The sequence below is a fragment of the Oncorhynchus masou genome, unplaced genomic scaffold (assembly GCF_036934945.1).
Source record: "Oncorhynchus masou masou isolate Uvic2021 unplaced genomic scaffold, UVic_Omas_1.1 unplaced_scaffold_3631, whole genome shotgun sequence".
Taxonomy (NCBI): domain Eukaryota; kingdom Metazoa; phylum Chordata; class Actinopteri; order Salmoniformes; family Salmonidae; genus Oncorhynchus; species Oncorhynchus masou.
Genome location: NW_027010034.1, coordinates 7,501 through 15,801, shown reverse-complemented (window position 1 = coordinate 15,801; position 8,301 = coordinate 7,501). Strand labels below are relative to the sequence as shown.

The window sequence follows — 8,301 nt, the reverse complement described above, 5'->3', positions numbered from 1 at the left end:
TCTTATCCCCCCCCATCATCAGTACATATCTTACCCCCCCCCCATCATCAGTACATATCTTATCCCCCCATCATCGGTACATATCTTACCCCCCCCCATCATCAGTACATATCTTATCCCCCCCCCATCATCAGTACATATCTTATCCCCCCCCATCATCAGTACATATCTTACCCCCATCATCAGTACATATCTTATCCCCCCCCCCCCATCATCAGTACATATCTTATCCCCCCCCATCAGTACATATCTTATCCCCCCCATCATCAGTACATATCTTATCCCCCATCATCAGTACATATCTTTACCTCCCCCCATCATCATCAGTACATATCTTATCCCCCCCCCATCATCAGTACATATCTTATCCCCCCCATCATCAGTACATATCTTATCCCCCCATCATCAGTACATATCTTATCCCCCCCATCATCAGTACATATTTTATCCTATCATCAGTACATATCTTATCCCCCCATCATCAGTACATATCTTATCCCCCCATCATCAGTACATATCTTATCCCCCCATCATCAGTACATATCTTATCCCCCCCCATCATCAGTACATATCTTATCCCCCCCCCCATCATCAGTACATATCTTACCCCCCCCCCCCCCCCCATCATCAGTACATATTTTATCCCCCCCCCCCCCATCATCAGTACATATCTTATCCCCCCCCATCATCAGTACATATCTTATCCTCCCCATCATCAGTACATATCTTTACCCCTCATCAGTACATATCTTACCTCCTATGCCATCCTTGTATTTCTGTATCAGTTTCTGCTTGTCTTCCCTTGTCCTCCACCCAGTACTCACTGGGGATGACGAGTTGGACGTTATCCGACACTCTGGACAGGACCTGGGAAGAGAGAGGTTTAGTTGACGGGACCCAACACTCTAAACAGCTGTAGTAGTCTCGTCTACCTCAATAGCTGTAGTAGTCTCGTCCCTCAATAAGCTGTAGTAGTCTCGTCTACCTCAATAAGCTGTAGTAGTCTCGTCTTCCTCAATAAGCTGTATTAGTCTCGTCTTCCTCAATAAGCTGTAGTAGTCTCATCTTCCTCAATAAGCTGTAGTAGTCTCATCTACCTCAATAAGCTGTAGTCGTCTCATCTTCCTCAATAAGCTGTAGTCGTCTCGTCTACCTCAATAAGCTCTAGTAGTCTCATCTTCCTCAATAAGCTGTAGTAGTCTCATCTACCTCAATAAGCTGTAGTAGTCTCGTCTACCTCAATAAGCTGTAGTAGTCTCGTCTACCTCAATAAGCTGTAGTAGTCTCATCTACCTCAATAAGCTGTAGTAGTCTCATCTTCCTCAATAAGCTGTAGTAGTCTCATCTTCCTCAATAAGCTGTAGTAGTCTCGTCTACCTCAATAAGCTGTAGTAGTCTCATCTTCCTCAATAAGCTGTAGTAGTCTCATCTACCTCAATAAGCTGTAGTCGTCTCATCTACCTCAATAAGCTGTAGTAGTATTGTCTACCTCAATAAGCTGTAGTAGACTCATCTTCCTCAATAAGCTGTAGTAGTCTCATCTTCCTCAATAAGCTGTAGTAGTCTCATCTTCCTCAATAAGCTGTAGTAGTCTCATCTTCTCAATAAGCTGTAGTAGTCTCATCTTCTCAATAAGCTGTAGTAGTCTCATCTTCCTCAATAAGCTGTAGTAGTCTCATCTTCCTCAATAAGCTGTAGTAGTATTGTCTTCCTCAATAAGCTGTAGTAGTCTCTCTACCTCAATAAGCTGTAGTAGTCTCGTCTACCTCAATGTTGTAGTAGTCTCTCTTCCTCAATAAGCTGTAGTAGTCTCATCTTCCTCAATAAGCTGTAGTAGTCTCATCTTTCCTCAATAATAAGCTGTAGTAGTATTGTCTACCTCAATAAGCTGTAGTAGTCTCATCTCTACCTCAATAAGCTGTAGTAGTCTCATCTACCTCAATAAGCTGTAGTAGTATTGTCTACATATTGCAGCATACACTGCTTTGGTTTAGGTCTATATTTATTTATTGTCATGTTCATTGTATTTTTACTACGTGCTGCAAAAGTAATTGTCCCTCGGGATAATGAAAACTACTTCCTTACTTGATGGTCTTGTCCCTCAGGATAATGAAAACTACTTCCTTACTTGATGGTCTTGTCCTCAGGATAATGAAACTACTTCCTTACTTGATGGTCTTGTCCCTCAGGATAATGAAAACTACTTCCTTACTTGATGGTCTTGTCCCTCGGGATAATAACTACTTCCTTACTTGATGGTCTTGTCCCTCGATAATAACTACTTCCTTACTTGATTATCTTGCTCTCGAACGCCTTGGCGCTCCTCCACTTGCGGATGCACTTGAGGCAGTAGCAGTGGCAGCAGTTGGACAGGATGCCGAAGCGTCTCTCACTGGGGTTGGCCTTGTCAAACACCACCTCCATACACACGCCACACTGCATGTCTCATTGCGCTGGATGGCAAACGACAGCTCCATGTCCTTCTCATGGGCCTCGATGCAAGCCTGAAGAGGAACAACAAAGGTATAGCTAACCACTATAATGCATTATGAAGCCTGGGGGTACTAAAGGTATAGCTAACCACTATAATGCATTATGAAGCCTGGGGATAGAAAAGGTATAGCTAACCACTATAATGCATTATGAAGCCTGGGGGATAAAAGGTATAGCTAACCACTAATGCATTATGAAGCCTGAGGGGGTGTGTACTAAAGGTATAGCTAACCACTAATGCATTATGAAGCCTGGGGGAATACTAAAGGTATAGCTAACTACTATAATGCATTATGAAGCCTGGGGGATACTAAAGGTATAGTTAACCACTATAATGCATTATGAAGCCTGGGGATACTAAAGGAGAATAACCACTATAATGCATTATGAAGCCTGGGGGGAATACTAAAGGTATAGCTAACCACTATAATGCATTATGAAGCCTGGGGGGATACTAAAGGTATAGCTAACCACTATAATGCATTATGAAGCCTGGGGGGGGAATACTAAAGGTATAGCTAACCACTATAATGCATTATGAAGCCTGGGGGGGATACTAAGGTATAGCTAACCACTAATGCATTATGAAGCCTGGGGGAATACTAAAGGTAAAGCTAACCACTATAATGCATTATGAAGCCTGGGGGTACTAAAGGTATAGCTAACCACTAATGCATTATGAAGCCTGGGGGAATACTAAAGGTAAAGCTAACCACTATAATGCATTATGAAGCCTGGGGGGTACTAAAGGTATAGCTAACCACTAATGCATTATGAAGCCTGGGGGAATACTAAAGGTATAGCTAACCACTATAATGCATTATGAAGCCTGGGGGAATCCTAAAGGTATAGCTAACCACTATAATGCATTATGAAGCCTGGGGGTACTAAAGGTATAGCTAACCACTATAATGCATTATGAGGCCTGGGGGGAATACTACAGGTATAGCTAACCACTATAATGCATTATGAAGCCTGGGGGAATACTAAGGTATAGCTAACCACTATAATGCATTATGAAGCCTGGGGGTACTAAGGTATAGCTAACCACTATAATGCATTATGAAGCCTGGGGGGTACTAAAGGTATAGCTAACCACTAATGCATTATGAAGCCTGGGGGAATACTAAAGGTAAAGCTAACCACTATAATGCATTATGAAGCCTGGGGGAATCCTAAAGGTATAGCTAACCACTATAATGCATTATGAAGCCTGGGGGGAATACTAATGGTATAGCTAACCACTATAATGCATTATGAAGCCTGGGGGTACTAAAGGTATAGCTAACCACTATAATGCATTATGAAGCCTGGGGGGAATACTAAAGTATAGCTAACCACTATAATGCATTATGAAGCCTGGGGGGGTCCTAAGGGTATAGCTAACCACTATAATGCATTATGAAGCCTGGGGGGAATACTAAAGTATAGCTAACCACTATAATGCATTATGAAGCCTGGGGGGAATACTACAGGTATAGCTAACCACTATAATGCATTATGAAGCCTGGGGGGTACTAAGGGTATAGCTAACCACTATAATGCATTATGAAGCCTGGGGGTACTAAAGTATAGCTAACCACTATAATGCATTATGAAGCCTGGGGGTACTAAAGGTATAGCTAACCACTATAATGCATTATGAAGCCTGGGGGGGTACTAAGGGTATAGCTAACCACTATAATGCATTATGAAGCCTGGGGGATACCCTAAAGGTATAGCTAACCACTATAATGCATTATGAAGCCTGGGGGTACTAAGGGTATAGCTAACCACTATAATGCATTATGAAGCCTGAGGGGGTACTAAGGGTATAGCTAACCACTATAATGCATTATGAAGCCTGGGGGTACTAAAGGTATAGCTAACCACTATAATGCATTATGAAGCCTGAGGGGGGTACTAAGGGTATAGCTAACCACTATAATGCATTATGAAGCCTGGGGGTGGAGGATAAAGGTATAGCTTACCACTAGAATGCATTATGAAGCCTGGGGGGGGGATACTACAGGTATAGCTAACCACTATAATGCATTATGAAGCCTGGGGGGATACTAAAGGTATAGCTAACCACTATAATGCATTATGAAGCCTGGGGGATACTACAGGTATAGCTAACCACTATAATGCATTATGAAGCCTGGGGGAATACTAAAGGTATAGCTAACCACTATAATGCATTATGAAGCCTGGGGGATAGAAAAGGTATAGCTAACCACTATAATGCATTATGAAGCCTGGGGGGATAGAAAAGGTATAGCTAACCACTATAATGCATTATGAAGCCTGGGGAGACCGTAATATATAAATACAGTATCTGACAGTAAAACAAGGAGACTAAGTACCACACAGCTGAGTTACATTAATTAACGCCTCACAAATGCATCTTGATTTGACCTTAGTGTGTTCTGATGGAGGGGTCGTATGTTGACAGGTACAGGTGTGTTCTGGACGGAGGGGCGTGTGTTGACAGGTACAGGTGTGTTCTGACGGAGGGGCGTGTGTTGACAGGTACAGGTGTGTTCTGACGGAGGGGCGTGTGTTGACAGGTACAGGTGTGTTCTGACGGAGGGTGTGTGTTGACAGGTACAGGTGTGTTCTGACGGAGGGGCGTGTGTTGACAGGTACAGGTGTGTTCTGACGGAGGGGCGTGTGTTGACAGGTACAGGTGTGTTCTGACGGAGGGGGCGTGTGTTGACAGGTACAGGTGTGTTCTGACGGAGGGGCGTGTGTTGACAGGTACAGGTGTGTTCTGACGGAGGGGCGTGTGTTGACAGGTACAGGTGTGTTCTGACGGAGGGGCGTGTGTTGACAGGTACAGGTGTGTTCTGACGGAGGGCGTGTGTTGACAGGTACAGGTGTGTTCTGACGGAGGGGCGTGTGTTGACAGGTACAGGTGTGTTCTGACGGAGGGGCGTGTGTTGACAGGTACAGGTGTGTTCTGACGGAGGGGCGTGTGTTGACAGGTACAGGTGTGTTCTGACGGAGGGGCGTGTGTTGACAGGTACAGGTGTGTTCTGACAGAGGGCGTGTGTTGACAGGTACAGGTGTGTTCTGACGGAGGGGCGTGTGTTGACAGGTACAGGTGTGTTCTGACGGAGGGGCGTGTGTTGACAGGTACAGGTGTGTTCTGACGGAGGGGCGTGTGTTGACAGGTACAGGTGTGTTCTGACGGAGGGGCGTGTGTTGACAGGTACAGTGTGTTCTGACGGAGGGCGTGTGTTGACAGGTACAGGTGTGTTCTGACGGAGGGGCGTGTGTTGACAGGTACAGGTGTGTTCTGACGGAGGGGCGTGTGTTGACAGGTACAGGTGTGTTCTGACGGAGGGGCGTGTGTTGACAGGTACAGGTGTGTTCTGACGGAGGGCGTGTGTTGACAGGTACAGGTGTGTTCTGACGGAGGGCGTGTGTTGACAGGTACAGGTGTGTTCTGACGGAGGGCGTGTGTTGACAGGTACAGGTGTGTTCTGACGGAGGGGCGTGTGTGTTGACAGGTACAGGTGTGTTCTGACGGAGGGTCGTGTGTTGACAGGTACAGGTGTGTTCTGACGGAGGGGTCGTGTGTTGACAGGTACAGGTGTGTTCTGATGGAGGGGCGTGTGTTGACAGGTACAGGTGTGTTCTGATGGAGGGGGCGTGTGTTGACAGGTACAGGTGTGTTCTGATGGAGGGGCGTGTGTTGACAGGTACAGGTGTGTTCTGATGGAGGGGCGTGTGTTGACAGGTACAGGTGTGTTCTGATGGAGGGGCGTGTGTTGACAGGTACAGGTGTGTTCTGATGGAGGGCGTGTGTTGACAGGACCGTTACCTTGGTGTGTTCTGATCGCTGTGCGTCGTTGGAGGGATGGAGCACCTGCAGACCGCACATGTCACACACACGCCGTGGAGATAGGCACAGTTGAGTCCATAGCGACACTCCCATGGCGGCGTAGGGACACAGAGTCTTCCTCAACTCCTTATCGTCTCCCCGCCGGGTCTTTCTCTCGCTCCATCAGAGGACTCATCTCGGCCTTCAGACTTCACGGGTCTGACGAGGGAGGGGGAAGAGGAGGGGGAGAGGGTGAGCGAAAAGGAGAGAGAGGTGAGCGAGCCAGACACACACCCTGAATTAAGACACATGGAAACAGTCATCGACTTGGCGCCAACAAAATGGTGCCATTTATTTACCTCATGAGTCTGGTGGTCCTATAAACCAACTTGTAAATAAAAAGATGCTAAAATGCCCCCAAAAGGTAACAAAATCAACCAGAAGTCGCCCTCTCTCACTCACTCACTCACTCACTCACTCACACAGAAAAATACACCCTGCTCAGTGGGAGACTGGATTGGGAGCATTTGGCAGCAGACCAAACAGAAAGGGGGATTCTGGGTATTCCAAGATGGCACCCCCCATTTCCTATATAGAGACATTTCTGACCGGTGCCCACAGGGCCAAAAGTACCGACTTAGTAGGTGACTGACAGTACATCATGTCCATCCTACAGGGAGACAGGAGGGACAAACAGAACGTGTCTTATTGACTTAGTAGGTGACTGACAGTATATCATGTCCATCCTACAGGGAGACAGGAGGGACAAACAGAACGTGTCTTATTGACTTAGTAGGTGACTGACAGTATATCATGTCCATCCTACAGGGAGACAGGAGGGACAAACTGATCGCTACATTCCAATCATCCATAAAGGCTTTTCATTTCACACCGCGTCCGGCCACATGGCAGAAGTTGGCAGACTGGCACTGTTGGCATATCAGTGGCTCAAGCTGAGGACACCCTGACAGACTGACACAAACTCACCCTGTCAGCAGTTGGGCTAGCTAAGGACACCATCTGCCTCTCAAATGGAACTCTATTCTGTACAGAGCACGGATTAAGACCGTAGTAACTAGGGTGTCCTTTTGACCGTAGTAACTAGGGTGTCCTTTGACCGTAGTAACTAGGGTGTCCTTTTGACCGTAGTAACTAGGGTGTCCTTTTGACCGTAGTAACTAGGGTGTCCTTTTGACCGTAGTAACTAGGGTGTCATTTTGACCGTAGTAACTAGGGTGTCATTTTGACCGTAGTAACTAGGGTGTCATTTTGACCGTAGTAACTAGGGTGTCCTTTTGACCGTAGTAACTAGGGTGTCCTTTTGACCGTAGTAACTAGGGTGTCCTTTTGACGTAGCTTTGCTCTCCTCCTCCACTTCCACAGTTGAGCTAGCTAAGGATACCAGTCCCAAACAGCACCCTACTCCCTATACACAGTGTACAAAACATTAGGAACACCTACTCTTTCCATGACATAGACTGACCAGGTGAAAGATGAGATCCCTTATTGATGTTTACCTGTTAAATCCACTTCAATCAGTGTAGATGAAGGGGAGGAGACAGGTGGTTTAAACATTTTTTTAAATTAAGTCTTGAGATGGATTGTGATGTGTGCCATTCAGAGGGTGAATGGACAAGACTAAATATTTCTGTGCCTTTGAACGGGGTACGGTAGTAGGTGCCAGGCGCACCGTTAGAGTCAAGAACTGCAGCTGCTGGGTTTTTCCATGCTCAACAGTTTTCCCGTATGTGTCTGAATGATCCACCACCCAAAGACCATCCAGACAACTTGACACAACTGTTGGGAAGCATTGGAGTCAACATGGGACCAGCATCCCTGGGAACGCTTTTCAACACCTTGTAGAGTCAACATGGGACCAGCATCCCTGGGAACGCTTTTCAACACCTTGTAGAGTCAACATGGGACCAGCATCCCTGGGGAACGCTTTTCAACACCTTGTAGAGTCAACATGGGACCAGCATCCCTGTGGGAACGCTTTT

At 46.2% G+C, this 8,301-nt stretch overlaps 1 pseudogene; it reads right to left on the bottom strand.

Moving 5' to 3' along the window:
- Positions 1–754: 754 nt before the first annotated feature.
- The window catches only part of LOC135534598 (probable E3 ubiquitin-protein ligase makorin-1), an 8,346-nt pseudogene continuing 799 nt past the window's right edge, over positions 755–8,301 (bottom strand).